Raw genomic sequence first — 27,509 nt, forward strand, 5'->3', positions numbered from 1 at the left:
GATGTCTACACGTCAAGGGAAACCGGTGAGAGAAACGAAGCTAACTGCTACTGGAGCTGCTTTCTGGTTAGAATACACTTCTAGAGTTAAGGAACGCATTGACTTCGGTAGAAACTACTGTTAAGATTTATATTTTCCTTTGCCAGTTTCGAGTGGAAACACTAACCATAAAAGGGAACGTAAACTTCTCTGTGCACTAACGGTGTGTTATTTAAAGTGTGAATTTGTTATATTTACTCATTTACAGCATTTATGAAGAATAAATTTAAAATGGCTTAGTCTTCTTTCTATTTAATTCAGAACAAGAGCGCATTTGAAGTTATTAGCTGATTTAATAATGTTTCCCTTCCTAACCTCTCGAAATAACTTAGCGTCTTCAATGTTCTGTTTTTTTTTTTTTTTTTTTTTTTGCCAATTTCGTAATTTATTAGACGTTTCTTATTCATTTTCTCCGCGAATATATACTGCTCCAAATTATTATGGTATCTTCTGTGATAGTTTTCTATTTATGGATGGTCTACAGGCTACCTCACTGTATAAATATCCCCTCTGAGCTGACGTAACAGGGAAATTGTTAACAGAAAAACAACCAGAGCATTTGCCTTCTTCATGTTTCAGCTAGTATTCGAATAATTACGGTGACGGAACATTTTCCTCACACCATTAGATAAACTTGTAGAAATCACTCAACATGCTCGAGTCTAAGCGCTACCTTTGACTTCTCAGAACATTATCACTGTCAAAGAGTGAATAAAGAGTGAAAGAGACTCACGGTTGTCGTTAAACAAACCACTCTCAGAGTTGCGCAGTTTCTTAACAGCGAAAGAACTCAAACAACGTTAGTAAAATCAAAGAACCACACATGTATAAAGGTCCAAAGACGTTCCCGGTTACATTTTCGCTCTACATCCTCTATACACTAATGAAACTCAAGGCGAAGGAGATGATCAGCTGCATGTGTGCAAGATACACGGATGTCCTCCGAGGTGTGCAGATGTGCACTATGTTTTGTCTCATTTTGATGTCCGCAGCTCATGGTGTAGTGGCTAGCGTTGCTGCCTCTGGATTACGGGGTCCCGGGTTCGATTCCCGGCCGGGTCGAGGATTGTCTACGCCCGGGGAGTGGGTGTTTGTGTCGTCCTCATCGTCATTTCGGGACGTAGAGAGCTTGGAAATGGAAATATTGGCGAAGTCGCACGTGTGCTGATGACCACGATGTTCACCGTCGAACAAACCAACATCATCATATCATTTTGACGTTTCCATAATATGTTGACCGGGCACGATTCCATTATTTCTGAAACAGGATCACGCAATTAGTTTTGGTATTGTGGCACCCTACCTCCGACTTGTACAGGATCAGACCACTACTTCAGGCTCGAGAGAGGCCACGACTTCGAAATCTGCGATTTAGTGTGATTGAACTCAGAAGTCTGGAGGAGTGGAACTATTGAAGTTAACGCAGTGTTGGACGTAAATACGAGTAAACCACAATTCGCCCATCAAGACGTCGTTCGTATCTCGCCTCAAGCATGATGTAAAACGTCCTCAATTAAAATGAGCACGATTTGATCCAACTGAATAACCGAGTTTAGTGCTAGATTTGTTACCGTCGATAGCTGGTTTCACGTACTTTATTGTATATCTTTAATTTCCTACTGCCGCAACGAATAAATAAGCACAATGCAAGTGTTACATTTCAACAAGACAACGATCAACTAGACGATGCACAGAGTTAGCATGTTATTATTCGCCGTGCAGCGGGGAACGTGCCTTCCAGTGCCTACAAATTCGCCATGCATGTATTGCTTAAATCACAGAACAGAGGTAGCCAGGTAACACGTCAGCTAACCCCTTATTGATTCTCTGCATTTGCACACATTTATTCACTGCTGCTTTTGATCGTTTTATAAGCTACGATATTAGTCTAAACATACACTCTAAGAGAAACAAAAACAAAAAAAAGACGCACCCAGAAGGGATTTCTCCGAATGGAACGGAAATCGGTACATGTGATGTACATGCATAAACAAACAAATGATTACGGTTTCAGAAAAATTGGATGATCTGTTGAAGAGAAAGAGCTTCACAAACTGAGAAACTCAATAACTCGTTGGTCCACCCGTGGCCCTTATGCAAGCAGTTATACGGTTTGTCGTTGATTAATGGAGTTGTTGGATGTCCTGAAGATTTCGGTCGAATTATGTCTAATTGGCATGTTAGATAATCAAAACCCGTAGCTGATTGGAGTACCCTGTCCCTAATGCTCCAAACATTCTCGGTTGGGAAGAGATCCGGAGATCTTGGTCGCCAAGGTAGGGTTTGGCATGCACGAAGGCAGGCAGTAGAAACTCGCCGCGTGCGGGTGGGCGTTATCTTGCTGAAATCTAAACCCAGGACGGCTTATCACGAAGATCGTCGTCAACGCACCACTGTGCGGGTGCCACGAATTACAGCCAAAGTGGCCCAGCTGTGATGAAATGGTACTCCTGGATGTCGAGCCGTACAATGGGTGACAGTCGTGTTGGTTTCCCAGCGCCGTCTGTGACATCTACAGGCACGTCTTCGGTCGTCAGCGGGGCTCAGCTCGAAGTGGGACTCTTCAGTGGAGACGATTCTACTCCAGTCGAATATACCCGATACCACTTGACGAGGGCTTGATGGTGTACAGGGCTCAATTGTAGTCGGCGCAGGATGCGCCGTGAACTCAGCCCCCTTCCTGTGACGCGCCCGTTTATGGTCCTTGTAGTCATTGAAGCACCAGTTGTACGTTGGATCGATGATAATGATGAATCTGGGGCTCTGAGTGCCTCGTTGACTACTGTTCGGTTCTCACGTTCTGTAGTCTCTCTAGGTCGGCCACTTTATTCTTGACGCTGTGTTCGGGCACCGTTCACCCATTCCTGCCAGCATCGTCGAACTGTGGCATCGCTTCTGTTCAAATGCCGAGCTATTCGTCGATTACTCCAACTACACGCCCTCCCTCAAATGCTGACATCTGCGTACATTGTTCACGCGCTTGTCTGCGAGGCATAGTTAATGTCCAAGGAATGAAATTCGCCAAGTATTTACGTCTCGGTATCGACACGCTCCTGTTTACTATCCCTGCCAACTTCGCGCTGAGTAACGCGGCTGCGTCACACATTCATCCATCGGCCGCCAAAGCTTACAATTTTCCATTGCTAATTAATATGAATATCAATTTGTGAACAATTTTCATAATAATTGTTATAATCCTTGCAACGTTATCAAAACAATTAATCAGTGACCGAGAAAAAACTCTTTCATGTTGCGTCTTGTTTTCCGAAGACTGGTTCGATGCGGCTGTCCAGAATAGTGTATCTTGTGCAAGTTACTCAGTCTCTGTAAAGTTAGCGCAATTTGTACCCGTAAGTTCCTGCTTACTGAATTCATTCCTTGGTCTCCGCTACAGTTTTTACCCCACACACTTTCTTCAGTTACTAACATACGGTTCCTATATTGCTCATGATATGCCCTACAAACTAAACTCTTCTTTCGTCAATTGTGCCACACATTTCTTTTTCCACAGTTCGATTCAGAACGTCCTCATTAGTTATTCGATCAACTCATCTAATTTTCAACAGTTTCTGTAGCAGCACATTTCTTCGTGTATAAACCGTTTATCGGTCCACACTTCCAAGTCTGCCCTCAGAAATGACTTCCAGCCCTTGCAATTTATATTTCGTGTTAACAAAATTCTATTTTCAGAAACGCCTTTCTTGCCGCTGTTAGTACTCTTCGACCATTATCAAGTAGCGAAACCATAACTGATTTCCTAATTTCATTCTCTCAACATCGTCTAATTTTATTCGCTAGTGCACTAGAAATCGGTGCGCCATAGTACACAGTGCCGTCCGCCTGCTTAGGTGTGTGGTAACGTGTTTGCTCTTTTAAGAAACGAGTCATAAGCTTGGCGTTTTCGTTGAATTGTGATCTATGAGCAAAGTATCCCAAAAAAAAATATTTTGTGTCAATTTTGTATTGGCAACGGCCTTGACGCAGTGGATACACCGGTTCCCGTGAGATCACCGAAGTTACGCGCTGTCGGGCGTGGCCGGCACTTGGATAGGTCACCATCCGGGTCGCCATGTGCTGTTGTCATTTTTCGGGGTGCACTCAGCCTCGTGATGCCAATTGAGGAGCTACTCGACCGAATAGTAGCGGCTCCGGTCACAGAAAACCATCGTAACGGCCGGGAGTGCGGTGAGCTGACCACACGCCCCTCCTATCGCGCCCTCCACTGCGGATGGCGCGGCGGTCGGATGGTCCGGATGGGCCACTTCTGGCCTGTAGACGGAGTGGTTAACCTTGTATAATGTGTACTTATTTTTTGTTTGTATCTCGAAGTATATAAATGAGTCTAAGTGTATAAATAAACTTCACCGACCTAAGAATTCGTTTTATATAAGCAGCACACCCGACTGTAGCAGGAAAAAGAAGGAGACCAGAGGAAAAATACGGTGCCGAAGCACAAAAAGGCTGATGCGTTCCTTTTTAAAAATCTCTGACAGAAATGTGGGATGCCAGCTGCCTCAGTCATCCCGCCTTCCACACCTGACATTTTGGCTTGCGAACATATTCGTGGATTTTTTTCTGCTGAAGGAGTAGCAGAAAAACAATGATGGTGGAACAGAGAGGTGACGTTGTCAGTAGGAGAGAAAGAGAGATAGAGGAGACAAAAATGGCTCTGAGCACTATGGGACTTCTGAGGTCATCAGTCCCCTAGAACTAAGAACTACTTAAACATAATTAACCTAAGGACATCACACACATCCATGCCCGAGGCAGGATTCAAACCTGCGACCGTAGCGGTCGCGCGGTTCCAAACTGAAGCGCCTAGAACCGCTCGGTCACTCCGGCCGGCAAGAGGAGACAGTGCGGTGGCAGAAACAATGTGGCACTGAAAGAGATATCGATGAAGGTAATACTAGTGGGAGCCAAAGACGGAGGAGATGTTGATGGTCGGTGAGAGACCGGGGCAGTATAGCTACGACAGTCTTACGTAATGGAATTTATTTAAACATTTGTTTAGCATAGATAAATGATTGAAGTGATGCTGGGAATACGATTGTTGCCGAATATCGCCGAATATCGCAATGAAGGCTGTGTGAAACTATAGACGAAAATTGCCAGTGCACAGTTTCCGTTTGAGTTATATCATACCAAATGCAGAAAAGGACTGATATAAAAAAAGAGCACTTGGGTCGATAGCTGCTCCTTGGGCGTTGACCAGAGCATCCTGCTGGATAAAAGATTATACACTACAAGCGTCAGCCTCGGAAACTGAGGTCTCAGTCAAGACATTGTATCATTATTATGGATTTTGTGTGTGTGTGAGGGGGGGGGGGGAGGGGTATGGTATGTTACATAAAAGTGGCAAACGAAAGTGATCCCATGGCGAGAAAAACGAAGTGAAACACATTGGGGTTTCGGAGGAACCAGAAAAGAATCAGAAAGTGTTTCTTCTACGGGTGCACACTAGGAACAAAAGAATTTTGGTGACACATAACGCACTTGGTGCCCGGTAAGACAAAGGTCCGAACTGACGGGTGGAAATCCTAACAAAGTTTGAAACAAGAATGCATTGACCCTGCGTTCGTGAACCACTCGGTAGAATTTGTATGTTCTGAAGATACATCAGTGCATACTCAAAACACAAAGCGGTTGTGAAAATCAGTAAAATCATCTATTGAAAGAGAGGGTTGACCTGGTGACGGACGAACTATTTTCATAATTTGTGGCTGACAAGAACATCTCTTCCATGAAATACTCTGCCCGTATTTGTTAAAGACATTTCGAGAGTATATCCCGGACAGGGAAAAAAGGCGTGATGCCTATACAACACGAGACGTTCATCACGATGTCGCTGACGAGTAAGGTAAGAGCACTTAGTACTCGTATTACATTCATGTTACTGACACGGATAGTATTAAAATTTTATGTTTCTATCGAAGTATGTTTACAAATAGTATTTTGATTATATGTTTCATCACTGTATGTTTTCATTAGTTCGTCTTTAACATCTCTTTGGCCAACTCGCGCGTTCAGTATGTATCATTTGCAGTGAGGCCCTGACATCGATTCACAACAGCTCTTCCAAATTACCCAATTCTCAAATTTTTGCTCCACTTATAAAACTTATTTCAAATTTACAAAAAAAGGGAACTGTAAAAGGCTACCGGAGTGAAAACCTGTTGCCGTAGTTCGTCGAGGTATTCTGAAAGTTTGTTGCGTTGCTGGTTCTTTCTTTTTAGTTCTAGTTCGTGAAATAGGTCCGTCTGAGTTGTTGTGCACTGTAGCATGCTGAATGGGGTGGCGAAAGGAAGGAAATCCCGTACAATACCAAATCCAAAAATTAAACATAACGACGCCGTAGCGACGCGGGATACAGCAATTAGCTAATGTCGGAAAAATCAAACTGAGCATACGCCAAAAAATGCCCCTTGCATTTACTCACAAGGGCGTGAGGCAAAGCTACCGTTAAAACCTGCGTGTCTAAAAAATAATTTACAGAGACGCGGCACACCACTGTGAATAATATCGCTGTTTATGGGGGGTCGTGTAAATATATCGAAGTCAGGTTTTCCCTAAGCTATAGCGGACCATGTGTCATAAAATAAAGTACATTTTATTCTTACACCATCTACATCTACATCTACATCTACATGACTACTCTGCAATTCACATTTAAGTGCTTGGCAGAGGGTTCGTCGAACCACAATCCTATTATCTCTCTACCATTCCACTCCCGAACAGTGCGCGGGAAAAACGAACACCTAAACCTTTCTGTTCGAGCTCTGATTTCTCTTATTTTATTTTCATGATCATTCCTACCTATGCAGGTTGGGCTCAACAAAATATTTTCGCATTCGGAAGAGAAAGTTGGTGACTGAAATTTCGTAAATAGTTCTCGCCGCGACGAAAAACGTCTTTGCTGTAATGACTTCCATCCCAATTCGCGTATCATATCTGCCACAGTCTCTCCCCTACTACGTGATAATACAAAACGAGCTGCCCTTTTTTTGCACCCTTTCGATGTCCTCCGTCAATCCCACCTGGTAAGGATCCCACACCGCGCAGCAATATTCTAACAGACGACGAACAACTGTAATGTAAGCTGTCTCTTTAGTGGACTTGTTGCATCTTCTAAGTGTCCTGCCAATGAAACGCAACCTTTGGCTCGCCTTCCCCACAATACTATCTATGTGGTCTCTCCAACTGAAGTTGTTCGTAATTTTAACACCCAGGTACTTAGTTGAATTCACAGCCTTGAGAATTGTACTATTTATCGAGTAATCGAATTGCAACGGATTTCTTTTGGAACTCATGTGGATCACCTCACACTTTTCTTGTTCTCGGTCTGCCCACTGGTTCTACATCTACATCTCTACTGAAAAACTAGCTTGAGGTGCATGGCAGAGGGTACGTCCCATTGTATCAGTTGTTAAGATTTCTTCCAGTCCATTCATGTCGGGAGAGCGGGAAGAACTATGCGGTACGTAGGGAATTTTAGTGTAATCCCAGAGTAATCATTTAAAGCCGGTTCTTGAAACTTTGTCAATAGATTTTCTCGCGATAGTTTAGATCTGTCTTCAACAGTCTGCCAATTCAATTCCTTCAGTATCTCTGTGACACTCTCCCACGTATTCTACATCTACACCTACGTGATTACTCTGCTATTCACAATAAAGTGCCTGGCAGAGGGTTCAATCAACCACCTTCAAGCTGTCTCTCTAACGTTCCACTCTCGAACGGCACGCGGGAAAACGAGCACTTAAATTTTTCTGTGCGAGCCCTGATTTCTCTTATTTTCTCGTGATCATCATTTCTCCCTATGTAGGTTGGTGGCAACAGAATGTTTTCGCAATCGGAGGAGAAAAATGGATTGAAATTTCGTGAGAAGATCCCGTCGCAACGAAAAACGACTTTGTTTTAATGATTGCCACTCCAATTCACATATCATGTCTGTGACACTATCTCCCCTATTTCGCGTTAATACAAAACGAGCTGCCCTTCTTTGTGCTTTTTCGATGTCATCTGTCAGTCCCACCTGATGCGGATCCCGCACCGCACAGAAATACTCCAGAATATGGGGGGACAAGCGTGGTGTAAGCAGTCTCTTTAGTAGACCTGTTACACCTTCTAAGTGTTCTGCCAATGAATCGCGGTCTTTGGTTTGCTCTACCCACAATATTATCCAAGTGATCGTTCCGATTTAGGCTATTTGTAATTGTAATTCCTAACTATTTAGATGAATTTACAGCCTCCAGATTTGTGTGACTTATCTCGTAATCGAAATTTAGCGGATTTCTTTTAGTACTCATGTGGATAACTTCACACTTTCTTGTGAGGAACGGTGTCAAAAGCCTTCTTGAAGTCTAAAAATATGGAATCAATTTGACATCCCCTGTCGATAGCACTTATTACTTCATGAGTATAAAGAGCTAGTTGTGTTTCACAAGGACGATATTTTCTGAATCCGTGTTGACTATGTGTCAATAAATCGTTTTCTTCGAGGTACTTCATAATGTTCGAATGCAGTATATGTTCCAAACCCCTACTGCAAATCGACGTTAGTGATATAGGCCTGTAATTGCGCGGATTACTCATACTTCCCTTTTTGGGTATTCGTGTGACTCGAGTAATTTTCCAGTACGGATCTTTCTGTGAGCGAGTGGTTGTATATAATTGTTAAATATATAATATAAACAAAGCTGTCACCATTCGTCCTGCCCTTCTGTGTATATGTTCAATATCCCCTGTTAGTCCTATCTGGTACGGGTCCCAAACACTTTAGCAACATTCTAGAACCGGTCTCACGAGTCATTTGTAAGGAATCTCCTTCGTAGACTGATTGTACTTCCCCAGTATTCTACCAAGAAACCGAAGACTACTATCTGCTTTATCCGCGTTACACCCAGGTATTTGTATGAATTGGCCTATTCCAACAGTGACCCATTGATATTATAGTCATAGGATACTACGTTTTTTCGTTTTGTGAAGTGACAAATTTTACATTTCTGGTCATTTAGAGCAAGCCAATCTCTGCACCACTTCGAAATTTTAACAGCATCTAACTGAATATTTATGCAGTTTCTTTCAGATAATACTTCATTATTGATATCTGCATCATCTGCAAGAAACCTGATTTTGCTATTAATATTGTCTGTACGAGGTCATTAATATACAACATGAAGGACAAGAGTCCCAACACACTTCTCTGAGTTGCATCCGACGTTATAGTCGCCGATGACTCTCCACCAAAGGTAACATGCTGTTAGTGTGACAACTAAAGTTTATAGTGTAACACTTGTTTTGGGATCCTCGACTCCGACAGACACAAAAAATCTTCCATTAACTTCTCTGTGGTTTGTACAGCTTTCGCCGCTATAGATTTGATCCTACAGTCCGTACCGTGAAAGAAGAGGTCTCATAGACGAAGTACGCTAGCCGCGATTGCTTCTCGCATCTGCCACAACCAGTCACATAACGCAGTTCTATCGCAACGCCTCAGTGTTGCCGTAGCTCTGTATACGATTAATTTTCAGTCACGTAGCTTAGGGTCTGCAAGCAGTCTTTTGCGCTTCGTAGTCGAACGTAGGCGTCAGCGTTGCTTGGTGTTAATTCTCTTTCTTCGCCATTTGAAAATTCTGTGCATGTATTTTTAATTTTACCGCTTTTATTGTTTACAGTGTAAGAGAAGGAAATGACATTTTTCACCTCATGTCTTCTTTCATTAGTGGGAAACTACACATGTCGGAACACAATGACACGGATATGTTCTTCTTTAAAAGTCTCTGACAGAAAAGTGAGGAGCCAGCTACCTAAGTCCTCTTATTCGGCCTTCCTCACAAAAATTTTTGGCATGGATCGTATTCACGTTCTTTTAACACACAGCACTCTAAACAGTTTTACCCAGTCTTTCTTTGTAGTTAAGGCTTCATATTTACCACTTCCCTCTCAGTGTCTCTGTCTATATAAATACGTTTCTCTCCCACTGTCTCCTTTTTCTCCCACTGATTTACAACATACACATCCCACTGCCACCGTCTCCTCTCTCACTTACACTGTCTCATTTTATTTTCTTCTGCCACTCCGACGTTTTTCACCATACTCCGGCACCAAAATAATTATAGGGAGTCCAATTTACCTTTCCCTTTTCCAGTTCAAAATATTCCCTCCCCTATAGCTACATGCTAAAGTTAGCCGGCCTCAAAGAGTGAAGAGCCCTCAAGCCTGCCTGTGGTATCCGCTCAGCTGTGTTATTCATTTACACAGTCACCTCTCTTTTTAATCCCACTGTTTATATCTCCCTCTATCTTTCTCTGTTACTGCTCACTGATCGTCGGTATCTCCTCTCTCTTTGCCTCCCATTCTACTGTCTTAATCCATCTCTCCTCCTCTTTCCAACCATAATCGTCTCCTCTCTCTTTCTCTCCTACTGGCACTGACTCCTTTCTCATCCACTGTCACTGTCTCTCTGCTACTCTCTTTCGGCACAAAGGAGCGCGAATACGTTCGTATGTCAAAATTTTTGGTGAGGAAGGCAGATTGGGGACTGGTTCCCACATTTCTGTCAGAGTATTTTGAAGGAAAACATAACCACCTATTTTTTGCTGCAACGGGAGCATTTTTTCCGCTTTTGCCTCTTTCCCCTGCTACAGTAGGATGTGCCGCTTATATACAACAAAATCTATAGATTAGTAACATTCTTGCAGTTTATCTACTGTATATACCTCGACACTTTTACGTACTTTCACGTGTAAACAACAAATAAGTGCGCATAGTATAAAGTTAACACAAAATCGTTTGTTTTACATTTCTTCTGTATACTTAGCCCTCCGATCGCATTTCATCGAAAAAGACCAGCTTATGCTTTCTTTCTCAAAAGGTTGAAAATGTTATTAGGAGTATTTTGCTAAATTTGCAGTCGTTCCAGTTTTACATAATTTTTGCCTTCATTTTTAAGTCCTTTTCAGGAAAATTGCGACGCTTTTTAATCCATGTTTCGTCCCTGCGTTATCACTTTGGGCATTTTTGTGTAAGCGTGATAAAGTTTGATTGGTGAAAAATATGCTAACTAAAAACATAGTTTGGTGACTTCAGAACCATTACGATGATCCTAGGCGCCTTGTGATGTGATCACTACGTCAGTTGAAATTACATTTACGGGGTATAATATGCATATTTTACGTGCATCAGTGCGCTATCTTTGAATTCCTGGATCTCGATAGCGAATAATGTAATCGAAAATAGTTTCATTTTACCCCGAGACCATTATTTTAAGACTATGTGGTAAAAATTTCGACGATCTGCCATGAACATAAATTATAGAAATGCCCATCACCATACTTGGTATTTTTAGTATCTAAAAATCATTGTTTTTTCAGATATATATTGATAACGGATACAGTTTTACGAAAACGGAAGACTGGAATTTCTAGATGAATACCTGCATAATGTACAGTTAAAATTTGAGGCCCTTGCTATGGTTAATTATTTAGATAATTTCGGCCAACAATGCAAAAACGGCTAAAAGCCGGTTTTTGCTGTTTTCTGTGCAAATACGGCAACTCTGAATCTCTGTAATCAATAATGATATCGAAAAAAGTTTCTATGGTCCACGAGAATACTGTCTTAAGAACATACGGAGAAATTTCGACCATTTGCCATGAATAGAAAGAAGGGGCCATCTCCACCCAAAAAATCGCCGTTTTTCACATTTTTCTGAGGAGCTATGCATGAACAAATAGTGGTTTTATATGCCCCTAAGGTCTACCCTAGACCATACCTATTGCGAAAGGATCAACCGATTTGCTTAATTTGTGGAGACTGGAGGAAAAGTGTAATGTTTAAATTTTGGTCCTGTACTGAAGGATAGTTGAAGTATCCCGTTCTTCCGATAGGTATACAAACAGTCGCTAGGCTAGGGGGTTATGCAAAATACTTGACCCCTTATCTCTGTGATCAATAGAATTCGAGATACGATTACCGGAAAAATCGTGTTTTCTTCCGCGGCTATTTGTAACATACTGGAACATGTATAGAGTTGATTATCAAAAATTGGAGGGATTACTTTCACGTATAATGATTTGAACAGATCACCCATATCATTAACATAAATACTGTTTGTTTATTTACTTGGTCATGTTACGAGTCAGTACATAGTTTTAGTGCTGATTAGAAAATTTATAAAGCAAAAATTGTACCGGTACAAAAAAATACTGAGAGATTACACGAATAAATCACACATTCCAGAGTAAACTCCTCATTTATTTCGGGGAACTCCTGTACGGAATGGAGGGAAAGTGCTACAAGGAAACCTCTCAGCTTGAAACTGATAACTTGGGGTTTATCACTAGTTTTTTTCCAGTTCTGCAGGAAACCTATTGAAAATGAAGCCCTCTGAAGAGAGCACATCATGCTCTGTAATGCTTAAGGAAATGTTGTCCAAGTACGTAACTCTTTTCTTCTACTGTTCAGTGAATGAATGTTGAAGTTCCATTTGAGTGTGTCAATATGATCAACACGATGGGTTCGATTCCCGGCTGGTTCAGAGACTTTCTCCGCGCATGGACTGGGTGTTGTGTTGTTTCAATCATCATTTCATCCCCAACGATGCGCAAGTCGCTGAAGTGGTGTCAAATCGAAAGACATGCACCAGGCGAACAGTCTACCCGGTGGGAGGTCCTAGTCGCACGGCATTTACATTTATCAGCACTATAGAATACATGTACAGGGACGTCAGAGCTATAGTACGGAGACACTTGAATATCGGCCTACACGAAGTTCGCAAACAGTCACCACGGACCAATCTGACCTCCTTTTTGTGGGTTACGATTGGTGATTGCAAGAAGTTGCCCAGAAATATAACATAGGCAAGTGAAACAACTTCATGCATCAGCAGCAATGGAGACTACTCTTTCTGCATATGATTTTAAACATGATGCTTCCATGAAGGACTTTCTTCTACCCTAACAATTTAAAATGATCGACTTCATTGATTTTTCGACCACCCTGGGATAGTAAATTTTCGCTTTTTTTTATAAGAGTTCCATGTCAGAAACTTTATACATTGCACTCTGTTGCACTTCTACATCTACATCAGTAATCCGCAATCCACCTGACGGTATGTGGCGGAGGATACTCCTGGGTGCGACTGACTGGTCGCCTCCTACCTGTTCCTTTCGCGAATGACGCGAGGGAAGAACGATTGTAGGTAAGCCTCTGTTTTAGGCCAAATTTCTTGAATTTTTTCGATGTGGTCATTTTGTGAGAACGTTTCTTGGAGGAAGTAATTATCATGTTGTCCGGCTCTTCTCGGAAAGTACTCCTCGAAGTTTCAACAGTAAACCTCTCTGTGATGTATAACACCTCTGTTGCAGTGTCTAGTGTCTGCCACTGGAGTTTGTTGAGCATCCCTGTCACGCTCTCGCGCCCTCCAAACGATCACATGACGAAATGCGCCGCTCTTCGTTGGATCTTCTCCCCCCCCCCCCTCTCTCTCTCTCTCTCTCTCTTCTAACAGACCAACCTGGTAACAGTCCCAAATTGAACAACAATGCTCAAGAAACGGTCGAACTACTGCACTGTAAACCACTTCTTTAGTGAATAAATTATGTTTCCTTAAGATCCTTCCTGCAAATCTCAGCCTGGCTTCTGCTCCTCCTGCTATTTTTACTAATGATCACTCAAAGTAGCTCCGATATATACTCCTAGTTTTTACGGTGGTTACTGTTTCTGACAACTTATCGTCACTAACGTAGTTGTATAGTAGTGGATTTCTTTTCCTATGTGTGCACAATATACCTGTTTACGTTCAAGATCAACAACCAGTCCCTACGTGATTCATCAGTCCTCTGTGGGTCTTTCTGCAAATTTTAATTTTAATAATGAACAGCCTCAGTTGCACCGTTTACCTAGAAATTTACCAAGATTTCAGTCGGGATAACCCAACCTTCTTAGAACAACAGTATCTATCGTTTGTCCATAGTGGACATCGTCAAGCTAAAACTACAAATCCATAAATTATCGTCAGACTGTAAAACTTATTTGGCACTGTTCCAGTACAGCTCTAGTGGTTGCCACATCGCGGTCGCGAAGTGGGTCCGAGGCAGTGCCAGATAAGTTTTACAGTCTGACGATAATTTATGGATGTGTAGTTTTAGCTTGACGATGTCCACTATGGACAAACGATAGATACTGTTGTTCTGAAGAAGGTTGGGTTATCCCGACTGAAATCTTGGTAAATTTCTAGGTAAACGGTGCAACTGAGGCTGTTCATCATTAAAATTAATATTTATACAGTTGCTGACAGGGCCGCGAAATGTTAAAGATATTTCTGCAAATTGTTACTGTCTTCTAGCACTGCTACCTTGTTATAGACAACCACGCCACCTCCTCTCTGTCATTTTCCCTGTCCCACCCCCTTCGCCCTTGCATTTTTATTTTTTATCTTATTTTTTTGCATATTTTGTCAGACCTTGGATACTGTAATTGATATGACATCTGCACAGTACCAAAAATTTTGAATGTTTACTCACAGCTGATTCAACTTAATTTTGTTATCTGTTACCTTCTTTTCATTATTCTGAATCTGATAGGATGATTAGTTTGGCTGAAACCTGTGCTAATTACAAAATAATAGTAATTTGAAATCCTGTTCTGATTGTTCTTATGTAAACATATACAGTAATACCGACTTCCTAATGAAATAGACGAAGAGAATTTAGAAATGAACGAAGTATCCTGACAATTGGCGACGAAAGTATGTTAGCACCATATACATCCATTTACTTTCGAAGTAATTAAGTCCTTTAGTTAAAACATTGTTACTGAATTAGCATAGCATATTCAGACTTAAAAAAATTATTACTGTATCTGAAAGTTCCTGTTCAAACAAATCAGCGTTCACTGTTCGGTTGCTCAGAAATGTAAATCATTAATTGAAATTTATGAAAATTAGACAAGCAACAATAGACAACTTCAGTTTTAATTATACTAAATTTATATAAGGAGCAGGATGGAAACCATGTCATTTCAGCTTAAGTTCAGACTACGGTGAGTTTGAAAGGAGTAACATCTACACTCCTGGAAATTGAAATAAGAACACCGTGAATTCATTGTCCCAGGAAGGGGAAACTTTATTGACACATTCCTGGGGTCAGATACATCACATGATCACACTGACAGAACCACAGGCACATAGACACAGGCAACAGAGCATGCACAATTTCGGCACTAGTACAGTGTATATCCACCTTTCGCAGCAATGCAGGCTGCTATTCTCCCAAGGAGACGATCGTAGAGATGCTGGATGTAGTCCTATGGAACGGCTTGCCATGCCATTTCCACCTGGCGCCTCAGTTGGACCAGCGTTCGTGCTGGACGTGCAGATCGCGTGAGACGACGCTTCATCCAGTCCCAAACATGCTCAATGGGGGACAGATCCGGAGATCTTGCTGGCCAGGGTAGTTGACTTACACCATCTAGAGCACGTTGGGTGACACGGGATACATGCGGACGTGCATTGTCCTGTTGGAACAGCAAGTTCCCTTGCCGGTCTAGGAATGGTAGAACGATGGGTTCGATGACGGTTTGGATGTACCGTGCACTATTCAGTGTCCCCTCGACGATCACCAGTGGTGTACGGCCAGTGTAGGACATCGCTCCCCACACCATGATGCCGGGTGTTGGCCCTGTGTGCCTCGGTCGTATGCAGTCCTGATTGTGGCGCTCACCTGCACGGCGCCAAACACGCATACGACCATCATTGGCACCAAGGCAGAAGCGACTATCATCGCTGAAGACGACACGTCTCCATTCGTCCCTCCATTCACGCCTGTCGCGACACCACTGGAGGCGGGCTGCACGATGTTGGGGCGTGAGCGGAAGACGGCCTAACGGTGTGCGGGACCGTAGCCCAGCTTCATGGAGACGGTTGCGAATGGTCCTCGCCGATACCCCAGGAGCAACAGTGTCCCTAATTTGCTGGGAAGTGGCGGTGCGGTCCCCTACGGCACTGCGTAGGATAAAAAAAGAATGGTTCAAATGGCTCTGAGCACTATGGGACTCAACATCTTAGGTCATAAGTCCCCTAGAACTTAGAAATACTTAAACCTAACTAACCTAAGGACATCACACACACCAATGCCCGAGGCAGGATTCGAACCTGCGACCGTAGCAGTCCCGCGGTTCCGGACTGCAGCGCCAGAGCCGCTAGACCACCGCGGCCGGCTGCGTAGGATCCTACGGTCTTGGCGTGCATCCGTGCGTCGCTACGGTCCGGTCCCAGGTCGACGGGCACGTGCACCTTCCGCCGACCACTGGCGACAACATCGATGTACTGTGGAGACCTCACGCCCCACGTGTTGAGCAATTCGGCGGCACGTCCACCCGGCCTCCCGCATGCCCACTATACGCCCTCGCTCAAAGTCCGTCAACTGCACATACGGTTCACGTCCACGCTGTCGCGGCATGCTACCAGTGTTAAAGACTGCGATGGAGCTCCGTATGCCACGGCAAACTGGCTGACACTGACGGCGGCGGTGCACAAATGCTGCGCAGCTAGCGCCATTCGACGGCCAACACCGCGGTTCCTGGTGTGTCCGCTGTGCCGTGCGTGTGATCATTGCTTGTACAGCCCTCTCGCAGTGTCCGGAGCAAGTATGGTGGGTCTGACACACCGGTGTCAATGTGTTCTTTTTTCCATTTCCAGGAGTGTATGTGCCGGCCGCGGTGGTCCCGCGGTTCTAGGCGCTCAGTCCGGAACCGCGCGACTGCTACGGTCGCAGGTTCGAATCCTGCCTCGGGCATTGATGTGTGTGATGTCCTTAGGTTAATTAGGTTTAAGTAGTTATAAGTTCTAGGGGACTGATGACCACAGATGTTAAGTCCCATAGTGCTCAGAGCCATTTGAACCATTTTTTGAGTAACATCTATGTACTATGAACAAAATGTATCGCAGTCGGTTCGGAGAATACGATAAACCATAAAAGTGTACCGCTTTTGCGACGTGTTTCATGTATTGCCGCTAATTGTCTAATAATTCAGTGACCAATTTTCACAATGAATTCGACCCTGAACTCATAATTATTTTCATTAACCATGTTCTAGCTTTAATAGTGATCATCTTTGACTGTGACAACAAATTTATGTCATGAACAGAGTTGTGTAATGTGCACTTCTAATTCCATTAATACGTAATGCTATTCGAGCTAAAACCAGTGTGTTAGACTCTGTTGATTGCCGATTTGCCACACTAAGACATTTGTGACTGATTACACCAGGGCCAGGTTACTGCACTCGGAGAGCAACTATAGAACTGTTAAACGAATACAGAACGTGGATATCTGCTTATCTGGCCATAAACAGCACCTAAATGCAATTAAAGTGTCTGAACTCAAAATTTTTGGTGTAGGCAACATTATTGGCAGTAGGTTATTCCTCCCACCAGCTTACAACCAGAGGCGCTGCAACCAAGTTTAACTTCGCAAGTAAAAACGGGTAGGCTACAAAACTTAAGGAGCCTCTGATGCACCTCTAGATCATTTATACACACTGTAAAACTATATGTCTTATTAGGTCTTATTAGACTTCCTTGAGATATCCCCAGAATTACCTTTGCATCTATCAACTTCGTTCCCTTAAGAGCGATGTGTTGAGTTCTACCTGAAAATAAGTTTTGAATCCAGCCACTAATCTGGTCCGATATTCGTAAACTAGTAATTTTCCACAAAACGACAGTGGACACTGCCAAATACATTCAGGAAGTCGAGGAACACGGTAGCAACCTGGGCACCGATGTCTACATCACTGTGGATCTAGTGGAGGAATTGACCGATCTGAGCTTCACCAGATATCGGTTTGCGGAATCCAAGTTGATTTTTATAGACGAGATTTTCATTTTCCAAAAACATCATAATGCATAATCATAAAGCATGTTCCTTAATTGTATAAGAGACTGATTTCAATTATAAAAACCTATAATAATATTCATCTGTGCTATGACCCTTCCTCAAAAAGGGAATGTCCTGCAGTTTTTTCCAGACGGAGGTATTCTTCATTGTCCCAGTGACCAAAGATGAAACTGCTGACAGAAGTGGAGTAAGTGGTTTCGCATAATCTCCATGGAATCTCATCTGTTCATATGCATTTCCATTAGAAAGTGGGTGTAGTTGTTTTTCTATCTGCCATTTCGAAGTTCATATGAAGATGGAAGGAAGGGACTGTATTACGTCTCCGCTGTTTCAGACTCTAATCTGTTCTCTGAAAGCCACATTCTGATGTTACTGACTACTCTATTAGCTAAATAATTTATATAATGTCATCTTTCACAGTAAAACTTATATCATCTGCAAAGAGAAAAGGTTTATCTTATCCGCCATATTTAGTGGCAGATCATTAATACATACACAAAAAAGCAATGGATGCAAAAATACCGTGTGGGGTCGGCGCTTTACATGGCCCCAGTCTAATTCAAACCTTTCCCTATTTGTTTACATTGGAAGGCAATGTTTTGGTTTCTACATGAAATGAACTATTATCGAGCTTTTTACTTAATCTCATAACGTTCCGACTTATGCAAGGAAGAGACCTGCTCTCCTATTGTTTCGTCCTGCTAGTGCCTCACACTCAAAAGAATAAATTTTGTATTTGCAGACGCCTAAAATAATGGGTTTATGAGAAGACACATAGGAGCCTTGTCAGTGCGTTGTCCTAGCCTATGAATAGAATAGATTATTGTAGTCCCTGTTTACAATTTTCGTAAGGTAACAGTCAAAATATTTCCTAAGACGATAAAATGATGAAAGTTGACCCATCTTCAGTGCAAGGAAATGGGCGTTATCGTTTAACGTCGAGACAATTAAATTTACTCAAACAAAACGCTAGAATGTGTACATATTTGCACTAACTATATTAAAAAAATGCATTGTAATTCAACTAAAGATGAGAATTAAAACATTATGCTGGAGCGGCACCTTCTGCGTTCTGGTCGGTGACATCCATCAAAGCTCATTCTGTGAAGTTTTCATTAGCCTGTAGTTACAGAAGCGGATTGCTCATTAGCTGCCTCACTTTGTCATCACTTTTACCCTACGTTCTGTAGCATGAGCTGGGACGATCTTTATCAATACTATACAGTTCATATGGCTGAGGACAGGTTTCTGCACACTCCATACAACTAAGCCAGTTCCAGCTGTTTAAAATTCTCGATTTTGTCTTGGGTAAGTCTGCTCAATCGTGCCAACGAATACTTATCACAACTCCCGTACTTCGTACATAGATGTAAATTAATCTTACCGAAACAACTATCAATAGTTTCAGAGCGCGATGCTCGTCTTCAGATTTGGACGGTCGAGAACGCTGACTGAAATATGTGTTACGACTAATATGGTTAGCAAACCACTACATTCACAACTCGCGGTCCACGGCCTATGGGTGCTATTGTCTTATAAGATACTGTGCAGTATAGGTGGTTGCATTAATTTTACGTCTAGCTGTGTTGTAAATACAGGATTCTTATAAGCTGCGGAATAGAGACGCGAATTCGCACGCGAAATAGACAGTCTGGGCATGTGAGTGGCGACGCCGATAATTATACAAAGAAACAACGTTGATTGTTCACAGTGTGTTCCTTCTGTTGAAAGACATTTACTGCGATGCGGAGAATCATAGAGCATCAGTAACAACTATAACTGACGGATGATAAGCATGAGACCTAGATTCGACACCTTGCAACCCAATAAAAGCAGGGTCGTACAGCAGTCGGCGCACAAGCGGAAGAAAAAAACGGAACTAGCACATTATTCCTATTATTGTAGCGTAAGGACAGGGGTAGCTTATGTTGCTACTATCATCGGTTTGATAACCTACGTCAATATAAATGACACTTAGCAGGACGGACATAGACATGTAACAAAATTTAATGCACACACAGCAAGGGAATGATGACTGACAGTTCGTGTCAATAAAGAAACTCTTTCGTACCATAGCTGATAACAAAAACGAGTAAATAAGGAAACCCAGCACGCTGCTGCGAAATATTTCACGTGATTTTCTTTATACAGATTCCTCCGAATAGCTCTGCTGAACGTACTTGACGTTCTTTGTTGTGTCGGTATACAAACGACCAAGAAATTAATGTCTTGTACGTTACTGTGTTATCTTCGCGAAAAAACAAGTACTTTCCGTAACAGCTTATCATGCTAACTAAGATATTTTATGTTTTCTTTTCATATTAGAAGCATGTTAGCATTTTATCAAAGTGCTTCCTTCACACGGATCCCATATTAAGTTACAGATAATAACTTCTGACCAGTGGGCTTTCTCCTTACCTGACAAGGCTTAAAATTATCCTTTCTTTCAATACGGATGTTAATGCCGTGGAATTAAAGTTGGTTTCGTCATGAATAACATTAGCTCAAATACTTGGGGAACAGTGATGTCGTCTCAATCCAATAGAACTGATGTTCTTGTAAGTCTATAGGATCTGAATACTGTAGCAACTACTTTTTTGTACAAAGCACTAATTTTGTCAAGAAATTTGTACCCATTCCTAAGTGTGCAAAATGGTTACATTGCTAGGTAGAGAATACATACGAAATGCAACTTCGGAATATGGTTTCACATTTAGCGACCCACGTAATTATATTCCAACATAAAAGAATTATGCTGTAATGCTTAGGATTTTTTAATTGCAAGGCAAACACGACTGAAAAGGAATACAGATTAGTAGACATCAAATTATCAACTACAACAGTTGATAACGGAGATGAAGTCCTAAAAGGCATCGTGCTGTGCATAAGGGTACTTAATTTTCTTCTTACTAATCTGACCCTTTAGTTTTTAGATCCCTTAATGTTTACTGGCAGGACTGGCTACACTGAAATACAATTATTAATTGACGAGAAGGCACACCAAACAACATGTGCGGCACACAAATTTCATATTCAGGAGCAGAATGAAGGTTGGGAAGTAATGTAATTTATATACATAATTTGAGTAAACATTTTATGTAGGATACCCACTAAAATACTACTGTTAATTTTCAGGCCGTTGTAAAACACTATGACGACAGAGATATTACAATTTATTATTAAAGGACATGAGCAGAACCAGCTCTAACTAGGAACTACCGAAGTAACTTCGCTACAAATTTCGCATCCAGCTGCCAGATCTGTCCATCCATCCATCAGTCTGGTAATAGGTGACCCTAAAATATTAAATGCCTGTCTAATAGTATATTGCAAGTCTTTTATCTTTTTAAAACTAGGGTTATTGTAAGTGCCGAACACAAATTTTAGGCCTGAAGCAATAGAGCAACAAATAAATGCGGCATTTTCAAAGCATAGCCCTTAGACTGTAATAATTCCGTGTGTATTACATTTTTCTGTGGCTTTTTCGTCAAAACGTTTCGTTTCGAGAGAAATTTGGCTTGAGATTCACATTTATATGTTATTATAATTTGATTCTGATACGTTAGTTAGCGTAAAGTGCTACTCTATGTAACCAAATTTTACATAATATGTTGATGCCATTTAAATTTTCAGAAAAGGGCTCCATGGGCCTTTGGTGGTATCGGCCACAAATCCCGGCCTATTAACGTATAGCAGATGTCTCTTGAATCTTCTTCCTTTACACCGGTAACAGATTCTAGATTTGTCAGCTATTCCGTTAAGAAAGGGACAGAGAAGTTGGCAAAAATGTGTTAGATTTATTTCATAGAAAATCGTTTCAAGGAACAATAATTCTAAGCAGAATTCTTCTCACTGGAGTAAACACATCAAATACAGCATTCAGTACCAAACCAACTATTCTCATTATGCGTCTTATTTCGCTGACACGAACAGCCCTTCTACCTTTGCTGTGATAATATGTTCTGTGAGGTAGAGATGATTTGTTCCAAATCACTGAGCTATGCGTTAATTTTGTCCTTGCGTGACAAGACCTAAAATTTCCTTTCGTTCAATACAGGTGTTAATGCTACGTAGTTTAAGTTGTTTTTATCGTGGATAATATAAGCTCAAATGCTAGGGAAACACTGGGGACACTGCAGTCGAAAATAATAGTACTACAAGAAATTTTTTATGCAGCCATCGTCATGTCGCACATGAAATTCCGCTTTTTCTTCCTTCATCCAAGGACTACACTGTAATTGTTTCTCCGTGTTCTAGCTCAAATTGAGGTCTTGAACAGCAAATATTTTGATTTGACTGCGGATCTGCTGTATTGGACGCATAAATGTAGTTTGACGAAAACGTCCATGCTCATGGATTTCTTTTGGTAAACGTCATGTTTTTGCTGTGGTCAGACCAGGAGGAATTTTAGGGCTCTACGTATGTATTTTTTTTGCTGCGTCTATCGGTTGTTATTGTAGAATTTTATTGTATCAGTCCCGTTTCTACCCTTTATCATAAGAAAATGATTCTAATATTACTTTCTTAGCAGAACTATTAACATTTTTATTTAATATCGCAATATTTCTCTGCGACTTCTAAGCAATAAATATTCATATATTAAACAGGAGTGGAATTATTTTAGGGATATTATGCACCAGTCTACCCACTTCCCTGGATCTTTTTGAAAATAAGTCCATCGTCACGCAGATGAAAACACGACGATGACTACTCGAAACATGACCCGTGTCATGCGCTCGTGTAGAAGACCAGGTCAGATATCATTGTCTCCATTGTACGCGTAACATGAAGCGGAAGATTTGAAAGTCATCTGATCTCCAAGTATATTTCGGATCCAAACAGTACACTTACGGACATGGGTTTCTTACCAAAACTATATCTAGTAAGTTCCCTGTTCATACCCTAGAAGACTGTGATAGGAATTGTGAATCACCCTGTGCATTCTTTATCTATGCCTGAGTCATAATCTTTCCAAATTTCCCATGAGATATTCCACTTTATACTGAGACAAACTAATACATTCATTTCCACAGTAAATTCCATAGATTCCGTCACGAATGAGAACCGTCAGGGATTTTTGAACGACTGGCGGTATATGTTAACTACAATCATCAAGTAGTTCACCGAAACTTCGACCGGACACTAAACTCTTATTATACCACTTAATGTTCTTTGTGTGGACGTCAGTAAATGTAACCCAATAAAGTAGAAGGAAACTTAGTACTTTGAAAAACAAGCTACTGCTCCTGAGTTATATTAAATAGCTGTTTTCTCCATCTATATTTACAACTTCATCTACATGACTACTCTGAAATGCACACTTAAGTGCCTTACAGAGGGTTCTTAGAACCACCTGCAGACTTTTCCTCCGCCGTTTCACTCTCTAACAGCGCATGCGAACAACGAACATTTACCGTAGACCTTCCCGTGCGGGCTCTGTTTTGTCTTATGTTATTGCAGTGATCATTTCTCCATATGTAGCTGTGTGTAAACAAAATATGTTTGAATTTGGAGGAGAAAGTTGGTGACTTAAATTGCTTGCCGCAACGGGCAACGTCTTCATTTTAATGATTGACACTTCAACTCGAGTATTATATACGTGACACTCTCTCCCCTATTTTACGATAGTACAAAACGAGCCGCCTTATCTAAACTTTTTCGATAGCCTCCGTCAAGCCATCCTGATAGCCTGGTAAAGATTCCACACTGCACAGCAATACTCGAGAAGAGGCCGGACAATCGTAGTGTAGGGAGTTAGTAGATGTTGCACCGTCTGTGATCTACTTATGAAACGCAGTCTTTGATTCGCCTTCCCCACAATATTTTTTGGAGATGTTTCCAGTTGAAGATGCTTGTAAGTGTAATCCATAAGTATGAAGTTGAATTAACAACCTTTCAATTTGTGGGATTCATCGCGTAACCGAAATTTAACTCAAAATGGCTCTGAGCACTATGGGACTTAACATCTGTTCTCATCAGTCGAAATTTCACTGATTTTTTTCCGCACCCTACAAGCATCTTGTCTAAATCATTTCGCAATTGGTTTTAATGACTTTAGTAGACAGTAAAATATAGCAGCATCTATAAACAAACTAAGTGGGCTTCTCAGATTGTCTCTTAAATCGTTTATATACATTAGGAACAACAAAGCGACTACGACGCTTCCTTGGGAAACAGTCGATATCACTTGTTTTACTCTATGAACTGGCGATTACGAAGAATTGTGACCTTTCTGACAGGAAATTACGAATCCAGTCGCACAACTGAGAAAATATTCCATTGGTACTCAATTAAGTTAGAAGTCGCTTATGAAGAACCGTGTTAAATCCTTCTGGAAAACTAGAAATTTGGAATTAATTTGAGATCCCCTGTTAATAGCGTTACGTCATGAGAGTAAGGAGATAGTTGTTCTGCACAATAACGATATTTTCTGAATCCGTGCTGACTGTCAATACATTGTTTTCTTCAAGGTAGTTCATAACGTTCGAACATAGAACGTGCTCAAAAATCATACTACAAATCGACGTCAGTGATGTGGGTCTGTAATTCAACGGATTATTCATATTTACTTGCTTGATTGTTGGAGTGGCGTGTGCAACTTTTCAGTCCTTAGGTAGAATCTTTTATCGAGCGAGTGATTGTATATCATTGCTAAGTACGGTGCTATTACGTCAGCATGCTTTGAAAGGGGCCTGGTATATAGTCTGGACCGGAGGACATGTCTTTATTTCGTGATTTAAGGTGCATTGCTGCACCGGGGGTATCTACTTCTAAGTCGCTCATGTTGGCGGCTGTTCTTGATTCGAATTCTGGAACGTTTACTTATTCTCTTTTGAAGGAGGAATTTCGGAAAACCGTGATATCTTCTACTGGTAGCTTAATATCGGTTGATTTATCCATTATATTACGACCCTGGACGGATATTTAGGCTACGCGTCCAAAAAACATTCCAAAGTGACCTAAATCTACAGGTAAAATACTTAATTCAGAAATGAACTACATACACTGAATATTGCAATCACAATTTTATGAGAAAACGTTGTATATTTTTTTTGTTTTTTGTAAATAAAAACTGCCTTTTCTTGCTGCAAGAATAGGCGGGTTTTATTTACAAAACAAATATCTCTGTGCTTGCTGCGGAGGATGGCCACGCAAACCAACTTGTTTTAATTTTGTATCAACGCCTCTGTCAAACCAGTTTTTACGACATCATGGATACAAGTATTTCACTTTTAGAAGAATACGAATGCCACATGAAACAAAATTTACATATAACTTGCTCCTTTTAACTCTGTAGAAGGGACTCCCATAGCCAAACTGAAACTGTCCTTACAGAAATGTGCTTGAGAATATCGACTTCGTAATTGGGGTAATACATGCTGCAGAATGCTGTAAGATGTGGCCAGATTTGACGATGCGTAGGAGTATCTTACATTCTGTGATGATCAGCCATCAATTTTCGACTCTGTACACATAAATGATATGACAGACAGGGTGCGCGGCGCTCTGCAACTGTTTGCTGACGACGCTATGGTGTTTCCTGACGACCTCTTATTCTATATAGACATAAAAAATCTGACGAACAAGGTGAGCAGCAGTCTGAGGCTGTTTACTGACGATGCAGTAGTGCAAAGGAAGGTGTTGCCGTTCAGTGACTGTAGGAGGATAAAAGATGACTTAGGCAAAATTTCTAGGTTATGTGATGAATTGCAGCTTACTCTGAATGTAAGTTAATGCGGATGAGTAGCAAAAAAAATCACGTAATATTCTAATACAGCGTTAATAGTTTACTGTTTGACATTGTCATGTGAAATATCTACGCGGTAACGATGCAATATGAAATGGAACAAACACAAGGATGGCAGTAAGGAAGGGAAATGGTTGAGTTCGGTTTGTTGGGAGAACTGTAGGAAACTGTAGCACTTCTACATCTACGTGGATACTCTGCAAATCACATTTAAGTGCCTGGTACAGTGTTCATCGAACCACCTTCACAATAATTTTTTGTTATTCCAATCTCGAACAGCGCGCGTTAAAAACGAAGGCCTATATCTTTCGGTGCGAGCTCTGATTTCCCTTATTTTATTATGGTGATCGTTGCTCCCTATGTAGGTTGACATCAACAATACATTTTCACATTCGGAGGAGAAAGTTGATGACTGAAATTTCGTGAGAAGATTCCGCCTTAACGAAAAACGTCTTTGTTTTAATTATGTCCATCCCAAATCCTGTACAATTTCAGTGACACCCTCTTCCCTATTTCGCGATAATACAAAATGTGCTGCCCTTCTTTGAACTTTCTCGATGTACTCCGTCAATCCCACCTGGGAAGGAGACCGCGTGTAGAACACTAGTGCAACCCATTCTTGAGTGTTGCTCGTGTGTTTGGAATCGCCACTAGCTCGGATTAAAGGAAAACATCGAAGCAATTCGCAGGTGGGCTGCAGATTGGTCACCGGTTGGTTCCATCGACACGGAAGAACTACAGAAAATCTTCGTGAGCTCAAAATGGTTCCCTGGGGAAAACGACATACTTTTAAAAAACAGTATTGAGAAGCGGCATTTGAAGCTGATTGCGGTTCGATGCTACTTCCGTCAACGTACATTTTGCGTGAGGATCATGAAGATAAAAATGGAGAAATTAGGGCTCATACAGAGGTATATACAGTATTGGAAATCAGTATAAAGGCATGGATATTTGTAGTGAAAGTAAAGCTGTCGGCTGAAGTAATTGTGTATAGTGTATATGCAGTCGCAGGAGATCCAGTTTTCTGATAAAGACAAATGATATCGCATTTGATGTTAGCAGTGCAGTATACGAGGGTTATTCGGAAAGTAAGGAACGATCGGTCGCGAAATGGAAACCGCACTGATAATCCGATGAAGTTTGGCGCAGGTGTGTTGGGCCGTGTCCCTAGTATGCCCGTCTATCGCGTTACGTCGTTCTTTTTAGTTCTGAGCACACATGGATCACATAAAGATATCTGGAACAATAGTGTCTCCCGCCAAGTACGAGGGCCAGGTGAGAAATTTCGCCTGAAGCTGTGCAGCCAACATTACATAACTGTCGTGCGCTTTCTTCTTCAAGACAATTCTCAGCCGCATTCTGCAGGGGCTTGAAGATGCTCCTGCATCTTCAATTGAAAATGTTTGATTACCCACAATGCAGCCCCTAATTGTCTCCATCTGAGTTTCATCCCTGCTCACATGAACCGCTGCCTATGAAGACATTTTGGCACAGACAACGAGCTGTAGGCCAGCGTAGAGAATTGGCGGAATGCACTGGCGGCTGCCTTCTATAACGAGGGTATTGGAAAGTTGGTTCGACGCTACGACAAACGTCTAAGTCGGATCGGCGACTATGGAGATAAGTAGCTGGAAGTTGTAGCAAACTGAAACAAATAAAACAGTTTTAATTTTCACTGCCGTTTCCATTTCGCGACCTATCGTTCCTTACTTTCCGAATAGCTCTCGTATAATAAGACATCAACGACTCAGGTGGTACAGGGCGGAACTCAGTGTAAAGGCAGATAGCTCGATGTGGTTTTGGTGTGTGCATATGTGCCTTTA

This window comes from Schistocerca nitens, chromosome 8, assembly GCF_023898315.1.
Source record: "Schistocerca nitens isolate TAMUIC-IGC-003100 chromosome 8, iqSchNite1.1, whole genome shotgun sequence".
NCBI classification, from domain to species: Eukaryota; Metazoa; Arthropoda; class Insecta; order Orthoptera; family Acrididae; genus Schistocerca; species Schistocerca nitens.